This window comes from Arachis hypogaea, chromosome 18 (assembly GCF_003086295.3).
Source record: "Arachis hypogaea cultivar Tifrunner chromosome 18, arahy.Tifrunner.gnm2.J5K5, whole genome shotgun sequence".
NCBI classification, from domain to species: domain Eukaryota; kingdom Viridiplantae; phylum Streptophyta; class Magnoliopsida; order Fabales; family Fabaceae; genus Arachis; species Arachis hypogaea.
In genome coordinates, this window is record NC_092053.1 from 61,906,360 (window position 1) to 61,926,724 (window position 20,365).

Genomic DNA, 20,365 nt, shown 5'->3' on the forward strand with positions numbered 1-20,365 from the left:
CCTATACTTTCACTAAAATTGTAAATTAGTCCCTACTGTCGAACACATGTAATTCACATGTTTAAAATAGTGAATATGCTAACGAATATTCTATTAAATCAAACATTATTTGAAGGGTGGGGACTAAATTATAAAATTTAATTTTGTATAGGGATCCAATTATAAACTTTTAAAGTGTAGGGACCAATCTATAATTTCAGTAAAAGTATAGTGTCCAACTGTGTAATTTAATCTATGAAAAATCATTCATATCTCCTACTCAAAACTGCAACAAAGAAATTTGAAATCTCTCTCAAAATCTCTCAAAAATCTTTCAAATTCTCTGCGAAAACTATTATAATCCGGTGGTGCGTTTGAGATCATAAAAGAACACAGAAAAAACAACAAAGATTCCTCAAGATACTGACAAAACTACTTGTTCATTATATTTAGTTTTCTCCTTCGCATTTCTCGCATTTCTACTCGTTCGATTTAGGGTTCAGTGGATCGAGTTCCTTTATTTAGTAGATCGAGTTTCTTTGATTCAATGTTTTCATTTTTCTTTGTAAATAGGGCATCTAATGAAATTGTGTTGTTAGTTTATTAGTTTTGATAAATAATTTCAGTTTATTTCTTGGTTTAATTGAGGTTTGTTTGGATTCAAGAATGAATTTGATGTGTTTTTGTTGATAATTGAGTCTTTTTGACTGCTTGTTCAAATCTGAACTAATTTCAGTTTATTTGTGTGTTAATTGAGGTTCACTTGATACTGATGATAAGTATTGACCAAATATTTTATCCCTTAAGTAATTTTGGTTCATTTCTTAGTTTAATTGAGGTTCATTTGGATCCAGGAATGATTTTGATGTGTTTTTGTTGATAATTGAGTTTTTTTGACTACTTGTTCAAATATGAACTAATTTCAATTTATTTGTACCGTTAATTGAGGTTCACTTTATGCTGCTGATAAGTATTGACTAAATTTTTTATTCCTTACAGCCAAAATGAGAAAGAAGACCATCTCAAAAAAGGAAAAGCCGCTTTATGATGTAATCATATACAAATTAAATTAACTCTATTTTTGTATTCTAAATATATCATATAACAAAATATTTCAAATCCTTGTAGAAAACTCACGATTTGAGATGCTCAACGAGAACGATAGCTAAGGTATTTGCCAACATGGGTGTTCGAAAGAAAGCTATCGTCGAGGAAATGAGATTTGGTGCACTGAGCCATATCCCGTCATTGAATGTCTCGCACAAGCTCTTGAGAGAATTGATACTTTCTTTTGATCTCTATAATGCATTCTTGGACACGCACTATGGAAAAATCTACATAACCCCTGTCAAGATAAGAGATGCACTGGGACTAAATTCAAGCAGTATTATACTTTCCAGTTATTACATTTGTATTTTTTCTTTTTAATCTTTTTGTTATTTTTATATTAATTTGTTTATATTAAAGTATTTTTGTGCTGGTGTTATTGTAGGGGCTAATTTTCCTGAAAAAATTATGTACAACAAACTGAATGAGCAACAGAAGAAAATTATTGACAGCTTCAAAGGTGCTACTTTGGCGTCTTTGACAAAATCTGTGATGGAGATGAGTGTTGAAGGGGAGGAAAACCTGCAGAAATTAAAGACGATATTCATCTTCTTCATCCATAAATGCTTTTTGTTGCCGACAACAATAAGCACAGTCTCCTCAATCCATAAACCACATGTCCTTCATGTGGAGATAGTTCGAGAATGGAATTGGGGGTCTCGTGTTCTCAACTTTCTGCTCAAAGGGATCAAAGCCCAGAAAGCAAGAGAAAAGCTTTGAGTTGATGGCTGTATTTTTGTATTAATGATAATCTATTTCCATGAATCGATGTTTGCTGATGGAGTAGCAGATGATACTCCCGAGCCACCATGGGTGGCATACTGGACACGGAGGAGACTGGTCGACAGGATTGCCTTTGAGGCAAAGAATGAAATGGTAATTAAAAAAAAATAATTTCCCTTGAAATTTTGGTTCAGTTGCTTCTCAATTATTGTGTTAATTAAATAAATTTCTGTTTTAGGGCCTGGTGCACGAAATTGTGATGTCCAGGCTCAAACTATTCCTGGCACGTGAGCAACTTGGTACGCGTAATCGTGATTACACATTCATAATTTGTCACAACTTCGATACAACTAACCAGCAAGTGCACTGGGTCGTCCAAGTAATACCTTACGTGAGTAAGGGTCGAATCCCACGGAGATTGTTGGTATGAAGCAAGCTATGGTCACCTTGCAAATCTCAGTCAGGCGGATATAAAATAATCATGGAGTTTTCGAATAATAAATAATAGAATAGGGATAGAGATACTTATGTAAATCATTGGTAGGAATTTCAGATAAGCGAATGGAGATGCTTTTCGTTCCTCTGAACCTCTGCTTTCCTACTATCTTCATCCAATCAATCTCACTCCTTTCCATGGCTGGCTTTATGTGATACATCACCACTGTCAATGGCTACTTTCGGTCATCTCTCGGGAAAATGATCCAATGCCCTGTCACGGCACGGCTAATCGTCTGGAGGCATCACCCTTGCTAATGGCTTCATCTTATCCTCTCAGTGAATAATATGCTCACGCACCCTGTCATGGCACGGCTATTCATCTGTCGGTTCTCGATCATGCTGGAATAGGATTTACTATCCTTTTGCGTCTGTCACTAACGCCCTGCAATCGCGAGTTAGGAGCTCGTCACAGTCATTCAATCATTGAATCCTACTCGGAATACCACAGACAAGGTTTAGACCTTCCGGATTCTCTTGAATGCCGCCATCATTCTAGCTTACGCCATGAAGATTCTGGTTAAGAGATCTAAGAGATATTCATTCTAGCTTATTTCATGTAGAACGGAAGTGTTTGTCAGGCACGTGTTCATAGGGGAGATGGTGATGAGCGTCACACATAATCATCACCTTCATCACGTTCTTGGGTGCGAATGGATATCTTAGAAGCGAAATAAGATGAATTGAATAGAAAACAGTAGTACTTGCATTAATCTTTGAGGAACAGCAGAGCTCCACACCTTAATCTATGGAGTGTAGAAACTCTACCGTTAAAAAGACATAAGTGAAAGGTCCAGGCATGGCCGAGATGGCCAGCCCCCAAAACGTGATCAAAGGATCATAAGGTAATCCAAAGATGCCTAATACAATAGTAAAAGGTCCTATTTATAATAAACTAGCTACTAGGGTTTACATGAGTAAGTAATTGATGCATAAATCCACTTCCTAGGCCCACTTGGTGTGTGCTTGGGTTGGGCTTGAGTGTTGCACGTGTAGAGGTCCTTTTTGGAGTTGAACGCCAGCTTTTGTGCCAGTTTGGGCGTTCAATTCTGGTTTTGGCTCCTTTTCTGGCGCTGGACGCCAGATTTGGGCAGAAAGCTGGCGTTGAACGCCAGTTTACGTCGTCTATTCTTAGCCAAAGTATGGACTATTATATATTGCTGGAAAGCCCTGGATGTCTACTTTCCAACGCAATTGGAAGCGTGCCATTTCGAGTTCTGTAGCTCCAGAAAATCCACTTTGAGTGCAGGGAGGTCAGAATCCAACAGCATCAGCAGTCCTTCTTCAACCTCTGAATCTGATTTCTGCTCAAGTCCCTCAATTTCAGTCAGAAAATACCTGAAATCACAGAAAAATACACAAACTCATAGTAAAGTTCAGAAATGTGAATTTAACATAAAAACTAATGAAAACATCCCTAAAAGTAACTAGATCCTACTAAAAATATACTAAAAACAATGTCAAAAAGCGTATAAATTATCCGCTCATCAGGGCCTCGTAAAAGGAGCAGAGCTAGGGGGAGAGAAAGAAGAAAAAAAGGGAAAAATGAAGGAAAAAAAGAAGAAAGAAAAAAAGAAACCTGTCATCCTACATTCGTCTTTAGAAGAAGAAACTGATTATGAATAAGAGTATACTTCTCACCAAATTTTTTATTCCTTGAATAATTTCGGTTCATTTCTTGGTTCATATGATATTGAGTATACTTCTCACCATGACTTATTAGAAACTAGCTATTTATTTAAAGTTATATATTGTTATTTTAACAAAAATTTTTGTAGGTATTATAGAGAAGAAGAATAAATGCAGAAAACACCACCAAAGAAACGAAAACAACCACAAAGAGTAGCGCAGAAACAAAGCAAAAAAAAAAAGGAAGATTGTTTAACCGGATTCATCTGCGAAAACTGAAACTCAATCCGAAGATGAGTAAGATTGAGAAATGATTATTTTATTATTATAAATATATATTCTGTTTTTATTGATTAAGTTTTTTTGACTGCTTGTTCAAATATGAACTAATTTTTCGGTTCATTTGTGTGTTAATTGAGGTTTACTTGATGCTGTTGATAAGTATTGACCAAATTTTTTATTTCTTAAGTAATTTTGGTTCATTTCTTAGTTTAATTGAGGTTTATTTGGTTTATTTTCTCTTTAATTTTGGTGCTTGTGTTGTTGAACAAATCTGAACTAATTTCAGTTTATTTGTGAACCGAAATTAGTTCACGTGTGCTTGTTTAGTTAGTTATAGCTCTGATATTTGTCAACTGCATACATTCAATGTGTTATTGGTAATGATTGAGTCTTTTTGACAACTTATTCAAATCTGAAATAATTTCAGTTTATTTGTGAATTAATTGAGGTTCACTTGACAGCTTGTTTCTCTGGTTGTTTTCAAACATGGATTGTATGTTGCAATCGTTTAAAAATTTTGGTTCATTTTATTTTGAATTAAGGTTCATCCTGATTTTAAATCAAAACTTTTTGTATGAATTTTCAGAAGCAAAGAAATAGAGGAGATAAGAAAAAAAAAAAGAAAAGAAAAAAAAGAATGAAGAAAAAAATGACAATCCTGCAAAAAGAAAAGTTGCTCAGGCTGAAACACAACGAAATGACTGCATCTTGATAGACACGCGCTATGATTCATCACAGACGTAAGATTCAGTTTCTTATATAAAATTCTTTTTCTTTCTCTGCTAAGTTTTCTTAAAACCTAATGTAATTTCTTTAGTTTTATTGAATAATATTTATTTTTTTACTTAGATTGCCAACTGTAAATTTGGGCAGTGAAAATGAACTTGTGTTTCAAACACATATAAGCTTGGAACGGTCTGTAAACGCACTGAGCAATACAATGTGATTTCTCTTAACATTTATTTACTTCTTTTACTTTTATTTAGAATATCTTGGTTGATGATTTTAATTTCGTATCGTTTTTATTAGAAAAATACCCTTGAATCCCCAGTTAGACTTTTTACAAGAAAAAAATGGCATGAAAAAGGAAAAACAGAGTTTACAACCTGCAACTATGTAAGTTGACATACTTATATTGCTCTGTTAAATTTAGGTAATAATAAGTTTTTTTTTAATTATTGACACGAAATTTTATTTACCATGAGTAGTTCAACAGTTGATCGTGAAGAACAAATCCTTGTAGTTTGACAACAAAGTCAGTCTGAATCTCTGGATATGTGAGTTTTCAAATTTACTTTCCTATTATAATCAATGTGCAGATTTTATTTGGTGCAGATTTCCAATTTACTTTACTGTATGTTAACTTCTTTCTTGTTTACCTTCATTAGAGTTCCTATTGCAATTGCTCTTCTAAGTTCTCTTGTGGAAGAGCTAAAACAAGCAAAAACATTTATCTCTGTCCCTTCATAAACTCAAATAGAAGAAGCTTATGTTAATGAGTAAGTTCTACCTAAAATACTTTTTATTAGTGCTGATGCTATATCATAATAATTTTGGTTCATTTTGAAATACTTTATTGTGTAATCCAGCTGCCCTTCACAATAGCAAGCCCTCCACAGAAACTTCGGCAAGGGAACCAGAGCAAGAAGCTTCTGTTAATGAGTAAGTTCTACTTAAAATCTTTTTTTTATTAGTTTTGATGCTATATCAAAATAATATTTAATTATTAAGTAAATTTTTTATTCCTTAAGTAATTTCAGTTCATTTCTTAGTTTAATTGAAGTTCATTTGGTTTAGTTTCTCTTTAATTTTGGTGCATATATTGTTAACCAAAATATGAACTAATTTCGGTTCATTTCTTTATATAATTGAGGTTTATTTCGTTTAGTTTCGCTTGAATTTGCTGAAATTGTTCATGTGTGCTTGTTTAGTTAGTTATGGCTCTGATATTTGTCAGCTGTATACATTCAATGTATTTTTGGTGATGATTGAATTTTTTTTGATTACTTGTTCAAATCTAAAATAATTTCGATTTATTTGTGAATTAACTGAGGTTTACTAGACTGTGTAATCCAGCTACCCTCCACAATAGCAATCCCCACAGAAACTTCGGCAAGAGAATCAGAGCAAGAAGCTCCTATTAATGAGTAAGTTCTACTTAAAATCCTTTTAATTAGTTTTGATGCTATATCATAATAATTTTGATTTATTTTGAAACACTTTAGTGTGTAATCGAACTGCCCTCCACAACCTCAACAGCAAGCCCCCGCAGAAACTTCGGTAAGGGAATCAGAGCAAGAAAGTCCTGTTAATGAGTAAGTTCTATTGAAAATCCTTTTTATTAGTTTTGATGTTATATCATAATGCTTTTTGATTATTTTAAAAGCTTTCCTCTTTTATTTTGCAGTCCTCCCCATCCTCAACATTGGGAAGATGACTTTGGTGTACCTTCATTCAACCTTGGTATAAGTCCACCGAGCTCTGTACCAACAATAAAGCAAATTAAAAATTTGGTAGAGGTGTTGATGGATGCTGGGGTGGCAGCAGCATTGTAATATGCAAAAAAAAAAAAGTCTAGAGCTGAGTTTGAGCACCCTTGAAAAGTACAAGACTTCGGTAAAAGAAAAGGAAATAACAGAGGAGCTGAGGAAAAAATATTATCAGTGGATGACGCATATCAAGACTGACAAAGAAGGGTCAAGCAATGAGTTCGATACCATATTTCTCTTAGACCACAAAGCTCATTTAGAGGGGAGTAGATGCCATTTCTTGTCAATAAGACATGGAGAAGACATAAAAAATATGGTAAATTCTTCTGCTGTTACATTAACATTAATGATTTTCCTAAAAAGTTATATTCCCATATATCTAATAGATTTTGGTCCTATAGGTGGTCTTTGCACTATGTATTCTTCTCAATAACAAAATGTCACAGATTTGATGAAGAAATATACTGTGTCCTGCCAGATATTGTGGTAAGATATCATTAAAGTTGATCATTAATTTTGGTTCATTTTGATTATGTATGGTATGATACAAGAATTTTATTTCGGTTCATTTTGCAAAATTTTATGTTGGCGAAGCATAACCACGAGTATATTGATCCAGACACTAAGAAGGCCTTCCAGATCAATGAATTTAAGGATTACCTCCCTTTTCTTAACAAAAAAAAAAAACTAGCATCCCATTGATGCGTGAGCATCTTTTCTTTGTTCTCTTACTATTTTAGATATAAATTTATTAAGTTTTATTGAGATTTTAGTGTTTTATATAGTATTGGATGCTACTTTGAGTCGCTTTATTATTTTAATTATTTCAGGTGAAGTTTGGGTCAGTTTGACAGAGTTCGTGTATGAGAAAAGAGAAGAATTATGAATCTATTTAGCTGGCGCTAAACACCGCATCTTGCGTTTAGTGCCCAGGCACTTTGTAACACGTGCAACCATTCTGTGAAGCCGGCGCTAAATGCGGACTTGTGTGTTTAGCACCAGGTGCCTTGTAACGTGTGCGAGCAAGCTGTGAAGGCAGCGCTAAACGTCGCTACCTGGTGTTTAGTGCCAGTAGACCCAAAACGTCACCGATAGGTTCTGTTTGAGCGGCGCTAAACGTGGAGCTGGGCATTTAGTGCCAGGCCTTCCGAAGCGATAGAGAAGATCATTGTCCAAGCGCGCTAAATGCCGAGCCTGGCGTTTAGTGCCAGTAGCGCGCATTTGGAATATATGGAAGGGCTTTAGTTTAGATTTTAGTAATAATTAATTTTATTTTCTTTTCTTTTGGTTATTATTATTTCAAAACACAATATTTCAAGTTTAGAATCTATTACTCTATTCTATTTTCAAATCAAAATTAGGTTAGATATAAAAGGAAAAAGATTTAGCCTTTCAGGCTCTCTTCTCTTTTCTGTCTCATTCTACACTTTACACACTTTTGAACCCTAATTTTTCTCTAAGCAATGAGCAACTAAACCTCTATTGTTAAGGTTAGGAGCTTTGTTTATTCTATAGATTAATACTATTGTTACTCTATTTTAATTATTGTATTGATTTAAATTTAAGGATTACTTTTGTTCTTCATCTTATGAATTTGAGTGTATTAGAAAATAGCTCCTGTTCTATATGAATTCTTGTTGATTCTTGGAAAGTTAACTCACTTAAATAATAGCTTGAAAGTAATTCCTCCTAATTCACTAATTACCTAGACTTAATGGGATACGTGAGATATAATCCTCTTATATTTGGGTAATTAGGATTTTTGTGGCTATTAAACTAGAATTGGACTTAAACTTTTAATCTACATTAAGTGACCAAGAAATTGGCAGTTGATTAGGTTAGAGGAGACTAAATTACTAAGGAATTAGGATTTAGTCAATTAGGGTTGCCATGAGTTTGATCTTATATGATTAAAATAGTTGGTAAGAAATATTAATTCGGAAAAATAAATACATCTGAAACCTTAACTGTTCTCTCACATAATTTTCACATTAAATTTACTGCTTGCTTTCTAAATTCCTAAATTATTTTTTAATGCTTTTGAAACCAAAACATTCTTTTTTGCTAGTCTGACTAAGTGAATCAGTCAATTGTTGTTACTTAGTCCATCAATCCTCGTAGGATCGACCCTCACTCACCTGGGGTATTACTTGGTACGATCTGGTGCACTTGCCAGTTCAGTTGTGGCATTCGAAATCTGCACCAAATTTTTAGCGCCGTTGTTGGGGATTGACTGTGATTGACAACTACTCATTGTTTGATTGCTTAGATTAGACATTTTGTTTGATTTAATTTTGATCAATTTTATTCTCTGAATTTTCAAAAATTAGCTTAAAAATTTAATTTAAAATTTTTTCTTAATTTCTGAAGTTAAGTTTGGTGTCTCCTTATTTATTTTATTTTATTTTTCCTAGCTATTCTCCTTGTTAATTTCAAAATTTTTGTTCCATTTTTGCTTACTAGTTATTTCGAATTTTTTGTTTACTCTGTTCAATTTATTTTATTTTATTTCTTTTTCTCAGGTTACCTCTCTAAAAATTTTCTTCATTCTGACGTAGAGATTCCTAATTTGTTGTTTTCTGTTTATTTATGAGCAAGAACAGAAACAAATAACCTCTTCTTGAATTTGATCCTGAGATTGAGAGAATTTTGAGAAGGCGTTTACAGCAGGCTAGAGCTTACAAAGCTGCTGAGAATCTCAAGAATAATTTTAAGAAAGAAACTGAAGGATCTACTATGGATCTAAACAACAATAACAATGTTGTTAATCCTCATGTTCTCGATAAGATCACATTCTGAGTAAATCCAAAGAAGAAAATTCCAATGAAGATAATGAAAGAAGAGTTGACACGAGTTCGTGTAGCATGACTAAAGAGAATACGTCGAAATGAATCCTTAAAATGCAACTTCTAACGTTCCCAAACCCCGTGATCCGCATAACCTATTATTTCTATCTCGTCTATGATAATCCATTAGTGTTCTCGTATACACAAGATCAGTATTAAGTTAGCCATACCTAATGCCAAGAGAAAGGCAATGGTCGACTAACAGCATTAATCAATAGACAGTCATGCATCTGAAACTCAAATTCTTGTCATTAGGACAAGTCCTAGTGCATGATAGACACTCAGAGTTTACAGTGAAGTATAGTCAATCCATTCCCAAGGCTCTAACAGGAATGAACTACTCTGATACTATAATGTAACACTCTAACTTTTAGCACCTTATGATCGTACTAAAAGTTTGAGCGCTACTTACCTCTAAACCTTTTTATTTTATACTATCTTTATTTAATATCGAGCCTTTACAAAATGAATCGGAATTTTAATCACGAAAATAAAAAGTCTTTACTTTTAACTTCTTAGCCAAAATGATACATATACCTACATAATCACCTAGCGTTATATACATAGACATATACCAAGATTCTCAAATACAAGGCCTACCCCACTAAAAATCAAAGAATATAAATGGCGAGGAAAAAATCCAAAGCTAAACTAAATATAGAAGATACGGATACATATGTACATAAAGCTCTGTAGTTCAGTCGCGGCTCCCTCACTTCTATAACTTCTTGACAGTTTACCAACCTTCTATTAGCACTTTTTAAACATAAGGTTCTCAATAATCGACATATGATTTCAATCCTTGTAAAATCATTTATAAACTCTCAAAATTACTACTTCTAATTATGAAATCAATTTCCATTCACTCTCATAACCAAAAACTCAATCACAAACACAGCCCATCATTCACAGCCAAAAATTCAAACTCAATAACATTATAATTACTAACATATTTGTAATTATTTATTATACTTTTGGGCATCCTTAAATTAAAAATTTTTAATTTTAAAATAAAATCTCCTACTTCTGTATGAAATTAAAATCAACAAAAATTTTGGAAAAGTTTTTTGACCTAACTGATGAAAAAGAAAGCGTCAGAAATCGTCTATGCATCCTAGAATTCCAATTAGCTGAGCTTAAGGGGGAAGAGAAACTACGTCATCGTGAGCTTCTACTGAACAAAAATAATGCCAACGTATAGAAGAAGAAGATATGAACATTTTTATTAGATAAAATTTTTTATTAGAGTTATGAATTACAAGAAATCGAAATCGAAAATTATGGAGGTTTTCACGGTTTTTTCTCTCTCACTCTCGGTCACTTCTCTTTCTTTTATTACCGAGCATGAAAAATAAACCAACTGAAGTTAGATGATAATTATTAGAGACTAATGGGAATGGATGAGGAGTTTGTGGTGTTAAGACATTATAGGTGTTAAGGTTAGTAAAATAAAGAAAACATGTGTTATGGTTATATATGTATATATGTTTATAGGTCATATTTCCATTTCTTTCTTTTAATCCCTTCGTAGCTTCGTTGGTGATGATAATTAATATGATAGGAAATGATGATTATAATTAGGTGGCATAAGTTATATGTATATATACATGCATAAGGCCACGTTTCATTTTCTTTCTTTTGGTTTCACATATATGCAAATAGCTTTGTTAGAAACTTTTCATTATATATACATAATAGACTCATTTATAATAATAATAATAATAATAATAATAATAATAATAATAATAATAATAATAATAATAATAATAATTCTTTTATTTTTTTAAAAATATTTTATTGTAATAATAATTATTTAAAAATTCTAATAAATTTTAAATTTAAAATATTATAAAATTTAATTTAATTATTTTTAAGATAAAATAATAAATCATGAATAATTTATTATCTAATTTATTCAAAAACTCAGGATATTATAGTGGTATTTACTAAGAAATGTAGTGTTATTGTTCAGTAGGATCTCCTGAAAAAAATGCAAGATTCGGGGAGCTTTTTGATTACTTGCATCATTGGAGACATCAATATTCAGAGAATTTTATGTGATCTTGGACCTAGCATCAATCTCGTTCCACTTTCTTTGACGAGAAGCTCTAAATTGATGAGGTAAAACCCATTCATATTTCTCTTCAACTTGCTGATCATTCAATTAAATTCTCTCTTTGAGATATTGAGAATTTACTTGTAAAAGTAGGACCATTTATTTTTTCTGTTGATTTTGTCATACTGGATATGGAAGAGGACAAAAATGCCTTTATTATTCTTGGGAGACCCTTTTTAGCTACAAGTAGATCCTTTATTGATGTTCAAAAGGGTGAATTGACTTTGAACGTCAATGAAGAGGAAGTTGTCCTTAATGTGCTTGAGGCTTTATAACACCTTAGTGATTCTGACAGGTGTATGTGAGTTGATCTTATTGAGCCTTTGATTTAAGAGGTATTTGAAGCTAAGGAGCTTGCTGATGTTATGGAATCCCCTTCTGAGGATAATTTGCTTGAGATTGATGATTCACCACCTCAGAAGGAGAAGCCTCACATGCCTAGTACTGAGAAAGGGGCTCTGAAGCTCGAGTCGAAGTCCTTGCCTCCCTCTTTAAAGTATGCATTCCTAGGCGAGCATGATTCTTATCCAGTGATTATTAGCTCCTCTCTGAGGCATGAGGAGGAGGAGGCGTTACTTCAGGTTCTCAAGAGTCATAAAACGGCTCTTGGGTGGACCATTAGTGATTTGAAGGGATTAGTCTAGCTAAGTGTATGCACAAGGTCTTGCTTGAGGATGATGCTAAACTGGTTATGCAACCACAGAGGTGGCTCAATCCAACCATGAAAGAAGTGCTCCAAAAAGAGGTAATGAAGCTTTGGGAAGTCTGAATTATCTACCCAATTTCTGACAGTCCATGGGTGAGTCCTGTACAAGTGGTTCCAAAGAAAGAAGGGATGACAGTGATCAAGAATGAGAAAAATGAGCTTATTCCCACAAGGACCATCACAGGGTGGCTTATGTGTATTGACTTTAAAAGGTTCAATAATGCGACAAAAAAGGATCACTTCCCCTTGTTTTTCATTGATCAAATGCTTGAGATGTTAGCCGGTCATGCTTTTTACTGTTTTCTAGATGGATATTCTGGCTATAATCAAATTGCAATGGACCCTCAAGATCAAGAGAAGACGCAATTCATGTGCCCCTTTGTAGTATTCGCATATCGGAGGATGCCATTTGGATGGTGTAATGCCCCAGCTATTTTTCAGAGAAGCATACTTGTTGAGTCCATATTTGATGGTATATTTTGAATCAATTTGGATGGATTCTAGCACATGAACTCACACTTAAGCACTAAAATAGCATACTTTTGTGTTCTGCCCCTAAATTGAACCTAAATGTGAAAATGTGTAATTTTGTGCTTGAAATGAGCAATTTAATTCTATTTTTATTCCATTTGATGCCATGACATCTTTGCTGAGTGATTTCAGGCCTTGGAGGCAAGAATGGATAGTCAAAAGTGGAAGAAATCATGTAGAAGGGAGAACACATGAAGAGAACAAGGAAAAGAGCACACAGACAAGTGTGCGTGCGCACAAGTACCCGTGCGTACGCACAGGTCAACATTCAGCCAAGTGTGCGGACGCACACATCTGTGCGTCCGCACAGGACCCAACACGTGATTTCATTAATGAAACATGTGTAGTGCATTTTCTGAAGCCTCTTGACCCATTTTGGAAGGCTTGAATGCTGATTTTGGATGCTATATGAAGGGGAATTCAACACATATGAAGACATTAGGTTTTAGTTTAGTTTTTCTTAGTATTAGGAAGCTTCCATAGGAGTAGGAGTAGGAGTAGTGTAGCATTGATCTCTTAGGGTTTATGCACTTTCAATTGTAGCATTTTATAGCAAGTTTGACTTTGGATTTTGTTTCTTTAAATTGTAAGCACTCTTTACTTTCTCTTTAATTACATTGTCTTTATTTTCATTTTCTCTTGGTTCAAGCATTTTGTCAATATTTACAATTTTGAGTTCTTGAAGTTTTGATTGATGAATTTAATGTTTCATGCTTTCTTTATATTTGTTTGGATGTTTATTGTTGGTATTGTTGATAGTTGGTTATAGTTTGTTATTTTTTCTTGCAATTTTCCATGTTTTACTTTTATTCACACAAGATGTTTGTGAAAATGCCAATTTTAAAGGTTGAGTAGATTTTTCCACCTTGGCTTGAGGTTGAGTTCCTAGGATACTAGAGTCATAATGTCCGACATTTAGTGGTAATTCTTGGGTAGTTAGTTGATTCTTGTTTCCATTGACGCTAGCTTTTTATCAACTAGTTTGGTAAGTTAGCTAGGACTTATGGATTAAGGTCAATTATGCTTGCTTGACGTACTCCTCGATGGTTGTGGTTGATGATGAGCGGATAATTTATACGCTTTTTGGCATTGTTTTTAGTATGTTTTTAGTATATTTTAATTAGTTTTTATTATGTTTTTATTAGTTTTTATTTAAAAATCATATTTCTGGACTTTACTATGATTTTGTGTATTTTTCTGTGATTTCAGGTATTTTCTGGCTGAAATTGAGGGACATGAGCAAAAATCTGATTCAGAGGCTGAAAAAGGACTGCAGATGCTGTTGGATTCTGACCTCCCTGCACTCAAAGTGGATTTTCTGGAGCTACAGAGACCCAATTGGCGCACTCTCAATTGCGTTGGAAAGTAGACATCTTGGGCTTTCCAGCAATATATAATAGTCCATACTTTGCACGAGATTTGATGGCCCAAACAGGCGTTCCAAGCCAGCTCAAGAATTCTGGCGTTTAACTCCAAAACTGGCACAAAAGCTGGAGTTAAACGCCCAAACTGGCACAAAAGCTGGCGTTTAACTCCAAGAAAAGTCTCTACACATGGAAGCTTCAATGCTCAGCCCAGGCACACACCAAGTGGGCCCGAAAGAAGATTTCTGCATTAATTATTGATTTCTGTAAACCCTAGGCTACTAGTTCAGATAAATAGGACCTTTTGCTATTGTATTTCCATCTTTGACTCATACTTTTGATAGACCTTTTCACGTTTGGGGGCTGGCCTCACGGCCATTCCTGGACCTTGTTCTTATGTATCCTCAACGGTGGAGTTTCTACACACCATAGATTAAGGTGTGGAGCTCTGCTGTTCTTCATGAATTAATACAAGTACTATTGTTTTTCTATTCAACTCAAGTCTATTTCTTCTCCAAGATATTCATTCGTTCTTCAACTTGATGAATGTGATGATCCGTGACACTCATCATCACTCTCATCTATGAACATGTGCCTGACAACCACCTCTGTTCTACTAGCAATGGCTTGATTGCGTATCTCTTGGGTTTCTAATCTAAGATTGGAACCTTCGTGGTATAGGCTAGAATTATTGGCGGCCATTCTTGAGATCCGGAAAGTCTAAACCTTGTCTGTGGTATTCCGAGTAGGATCTGGGAAGGGATGACTGTGACGAGCTTCAAACTCGCGATTGTGGGGCGTGCGACAGACGCAAAAGGATCAATGGATCCTATTCCGACATGATCGAGAACCGACAGCTGATTAGCCGATGTTGTGACAGAACATCAGGACCATTTTCACTGAGAGGACGGGATGTAGCCATTGACAACGGTGATGCCCAACATAAAGCTTGCCATGGAAAGGAGTATGAATGATTCGAAGAAGGCAATAGGAAAGCAGAGGTTCAAGGGGAACAAAGCATCTTCATACGCTTATCTGAAATCCACCAATGAATTACATAAATATCTCTATCTTTATTTTATGTTTATTTTCATCACCTTAAAATCCATAACCATTTGAATCCGCCTGACTAAGATTTACAAGATGACCATAGCTTGCTTCAAGCCGATAATCTCTGTGGGATCGACCCTTACTCACGTAAGGTTTATTACTTGGACGACCCAGTGCACTTGCTGGTTAGTATTGCGGAATTGTGACAAAGTGTGATTCACGTTTGAGAGCACCAAGTCTTTGGCGCCATTGTTGATGATCACAATTTCGTGCACCAAGTTTTTGGCGCCGTTGCCGGGGATTATTCGAGTTTGGACAACTGACGGTTCATCTTGTTGCTTAGATTAGGTATCTTTTCTTCAGAATTTTTAAGAATGAATTCTAGAGTTTCAAGGTGATGTTCCCACCATCACAAAAGCTGATTGATTCTCATAAATTTAGCTATTGAATGTAATGTCCTGCTGAAGCTTGGCCAAACATGTCTAATCTTTTTAGACTGAAGCTTTAGACTAACATTGCATGATTCCTGGAATTCTTATTAAAAGTTTTGATTCTCTTTATTTTCTTTTCCATAAAAGTTTCGAAAAATACAAAAAATTTATAAAATCATAAAACCAAAAATATTTTATGTTTCTTGTTTGAGTCTATTGTCTAATTTTAAGTTTGGTGTCAATTGCATGTTTTTATTCTTGCATTTTTCGAATACATGCATTATGTTCTTTATAAATCTTCAAGTTGTTCTTGATGATTTCATTGTTCTGATCTTTAAATTCTCTTGTTTTGTGTGTTTTGTTGTTTCTCATATGCATTCTCAATTTGTTAGTGTCTCTTATATGAAAATATTTAAGTTTGGTGTCTTGCATGCATTATTTATTTGATCTTAGTTGAAATTTTTATTGTTTCTCATCAATAAAAATTCAAAAATATTTTCAAAATTGTGTTTTTTCAAGTCAATAATACAGAGAATTCAAGATTCAGAACATTCAGCAGAGAAATCAAACAGAAAAAGCTGGGCGTTCAAAACGCCCAGTGAAGAAGGAAAACTGGCGTTTAAACGCCAGCCAGGATATCTGGCTGGGCGTTTAATGCCCAAAAAGGTAGAGATTTGGGCGTTAAACGCCAGAATGGGCACCATTCTGGGCGTTTAACGCCAGGATGACACTAGAGGGAAGATTTTGTTTTTAATTCACATTTTTTTTCAAGTTTTCATATTTTTTCAAATCAAATCTTTTTCAAATCATATATTTTCAATCATATCTCTTTCAAAATCAATTTCTTTCCATTTTATATTTATTTTTACTATTTTCAAAAATCCTTGCTTCAATTAAAGATTTACTTCAAAATTTTCAAGTTGTTACTTGCCTATTAAGAAAGGATCAAACTTTAAATTTTAAAATCATATCTCTTAATTTCTTGTTGGTCAAGTAATCAACTTTAATTTTAAAAATTTTCTTTTTCTAAATTGATTTTCAATCATATATTTTCAAACATATCTTTTCAATCACATCTTTTTCAAAATTAATTTTTTTCAATCAAATCTTTTTCTAATTTCAAAATCTTTTTCAAAAATCACTTTATTTCTTTCCCAATCTTAGTTTTCGAAAATCTCAATCAAATTTTCAAATTTCTTTTTAAAATCTTTTAATTAATTTTCAAAAATTCTTCCCCTCTTCTCACATCCTTCTATTTAAGGGACTAAGACCCCTCCTCAAGGTACAATTCGAACTCCCTCCTTCTTTATGTGTTCAAATTCTCCTCCATCTACCTCCTCCTTCTATTCTTCTTTTCCTCTGACACCTCAAGAAATCTCTATACTGTGACATAGAGGATTCCCTACTTTCTTGTTCTCTTCTCTTTCATATGAGCAGGAACAAAGATAAAGGCATACTTGCTCAAGCTGATCCTGAACCTGAAAGGACCTTGAAGAGAAAGCTAAGAGAAGCTAAAGAACAATTCTCTTTAGAGGGCCTAACAGATCTCTTCAAAGAAGAAAAAACCATGGCAGCCGAAAACAACAACAATGCCAACAATGCAAGGAAGGTGCTTGGTGACTTTACTGCACCTACTTCTGATTTCTATGGGAGAAGCATATCTATCCCTGCCATTGGAGCAAACAACTTTGAGCTTAAGCCTCAATTAGTTTCTCTAATGCAACAGAATTGCAAGTTTCATGGACTTCCATTGGAAGATCCTCATCGGTTCTTAGTTGAGTTCTTGCAAATCTGTGACACTGTCAAGACCAATGGGGTTGACCCTGAAGTCTACAGACTTATGCTCTTTCCTTTTGCTGTAAGAGACAGAGCTAGAACATGGTTGGATTCACAACCTAAGGAAAACCTGAACTCTTGGGAAAAGCTAGTCAATGTCTTCTTGGCAAAGTTCTTTCCACCTCAAAAATTGAGTAAGATTAGAGTGGAAGTCTAAACCTTTAGACAGAAGGACGGTGAGTCCCTCTATGAAGCTTGGGAGAGATACAAGCAATTGATCAGAAGGTGCCCTTATGACATGCTTTCAGAATGGAGCATCATAGGAATCTTCTATGATGGTCTGTCTGAACTATCCAAGATGTCATTGGATAGCTCTGCTGGAGGATCTCTTCATCTGAAGAAGACGCCTGCAGAAGCTCAAGAACTCATTGAAACTGTTGCAAATAACCAATTCATGTACACCTCTGAAAGGAATCCTGTGAATAATGGGACAACTCAGAAGAAGGGAGTTCTTGAGATTGATACTCTGAATGCCATATTGGCTCAGAATAAAATATTGACCCAACAAGTCAATATAATTTCTCAGAGTCTGTCTGAAATGCAAGCAGCAACAGGCAGTACTAAGGAAGCTTCCTCTGAAGAAGAAGCTTATGATCCTGAGAACCCAACAATGGAAGAGGTGAATTACATGGGAGAATCCTATGGAAACACCTATAATCCTTCATGGAGAAATCATCCAAATCTCTCATGGAAGGATCAACAGAGACCTCAACAAGGTTTCAACAACAACAATGGTGGAAGAAACAGGTTTAGCAATAGCAAGCCTTTTCCATCATCTTCTCAGCAACAGACAGAGAATTCTAAGCAAAACCCCTCTGACTTAACAACCATTGTCTCTGGTCTAATCAAAACCACTCAAAGTTTCATGACTGAAAAAAGGTCCTCCATTAGAAATTTAGAGGCACAATTGGGTCAGCTGAGTAAGAAAATTACTGAACTCCCTCCTAACACTCTCCCAAGTAATACAGAAGAGAATCCAAAAAGAGAGTGCAAGGCCATAAGCACATCTCACATGGCCGAACATGGAGAGGAGGAAGAGGCAGTGATTCCCACTGAGGAAGACCTCAATGGACGCCCACTGACCTCCATGGAGTTCCCTAATGAGGAACCATGGGAATCTGAGGCTCACACAGAGACCATAGAGATTCTATTGAATTTACTTCTGCCATTTATAAGCTCTGATGAGTATTCTTCCTCTGAAGAGGATGAAGATGTCACTGAAGAGCAAGTTGCTAAGTACCTTGGAGCAATCATGAAGCTAAATGCCAAGTTATTTGGTAATGAGACTTGGGAGAATGAACCTCCATTGCTCATCAAAGAACTGGATGACTTGACTAGGCAGAGATTACCTCAAAAGAGACAGGACCCTAGAAAGTTCTCAATCCCTTGTACCATAGGTACCATGACCTTTGAGAAGGCTCTGTGTGACCTAGGGTCAAGCATAAACCTTATGCTTCTCTCTGTAATGGAGAAGCTAGAGATCATTGAGGTACAAGCTGCAAGAATCTCACTGGAGATGGCAGACAATTCAAAGAAACAGGCTTATGGACTTGTAGAGGATGTCTTGGTAAAGGTTGAAGACCATTACATCCCTGCTGATTTCATAATCTTAGAGACTGGGAAGTGTATGGATGAATCCATCATGCTTGGCAGACCCTTCCTAGCCACAGTAAAAGCTGTGATTGATGTTGACAGAGGAGAATTGATCATTCAAGTGGATGAAAACTCCCTTGTGTTTAAAGCTCAAGGATATCCCTCTGTCACCATGGAGAGGAAGCATGAAGAGCTTCTCTCAATACAGAGTCAAACAGAGCCCCCACAGTCAAACTCTAAGTTTGGTGTTGGGAGGCCACAACCAAACTTTAAGTTTGGTGTTGAACTCCCACATTCAAACTCTAAGTTTGGCGTTGGGAGGTTCCAACATTGCTCTGAACATCTGTGAGGCTCCATGAGAGCCACTGTCAAGCTATTGACATTAAAGAAGCGCTTGTTGGGAGGCAACCCAATTTTTACTTATCTATGTTAAATTTCTATTTTCTATTGTTATTTTATGTTTTCAGTAGGTTGATGATCATGTGAAGTCACAAAATTAATTGAAAAAGCAAAAACAAAGTAAAAAACAGAATGAAAAACAGAACACCCTAGAGGAGATAGTTACTGGCATTTAAACGCCAGTAAAGGGCACCAGACTGGCGTTTAACACTAGGAATGGGCAAGAAGCTGGTGTTAAACACCAGAAATGGGCAGCAGCCTGGCGTTTAACGCCAGGATTGGCAGAAAGGGGCGTTTTACACGCCACTTGGTGCAGGGATGAGATATCCTTGACACCTCAGGATCTGTGGACCCCACAGGATCCCCACCTACCCCACCACTCTCTCTCTTCTTCACCCATTCACCAATCACCTCAATACCTCTTCCTCAAAAACCCTCACCTATCAAATCCCACCACTCTCTTCACCACTCACATCCATCCTTCATAAAACCCCACCTACCTCACTATTCAAATTCAAACCACTTTCCCTCCCAAACCCACCCTCTATAGCCGAACCATACACACCCCTCTCACCCCTATATAAACCCATTTTTACTCCTTCATTTTCACACAACCTAAACACCACTTCTCCCCCTTGGCCGAAACACAAAGCCCACTCCATCTCCTCTATTTCTTCTTCTTCTACTCTTTCTTCTTTTGCTCGAGGACGAGCAACCTTCTAAGTTTGGTGTGTAAAAGCTAAAGCTTTTTGTTTTTCCATAACCTTTTATGGCACCAAAGGCTGGAGA

The 20,365-nt window shown here is 35.3% G+C and overlaps 1 non-coding gene across 1 annotated transcript; it reads right to left on the bottom strand.

Annotated features, from left to right (window-relative positions):
- Positions 1 to 17,720: 17,720 nt before the first annotated feature.
- On the bottom strand, positions 17,721 to 17,827 carry LOC112774606 (small nucleolar RNA R71). The gene has a single exon (XR_003189084.1). It is a non-coding gene; the product is annotated as a small nucleolar RNA R71 (small nucleolar RNA).
- Positions 17,828 to 20,365: the final 2,538 nt, after the last annotated feature.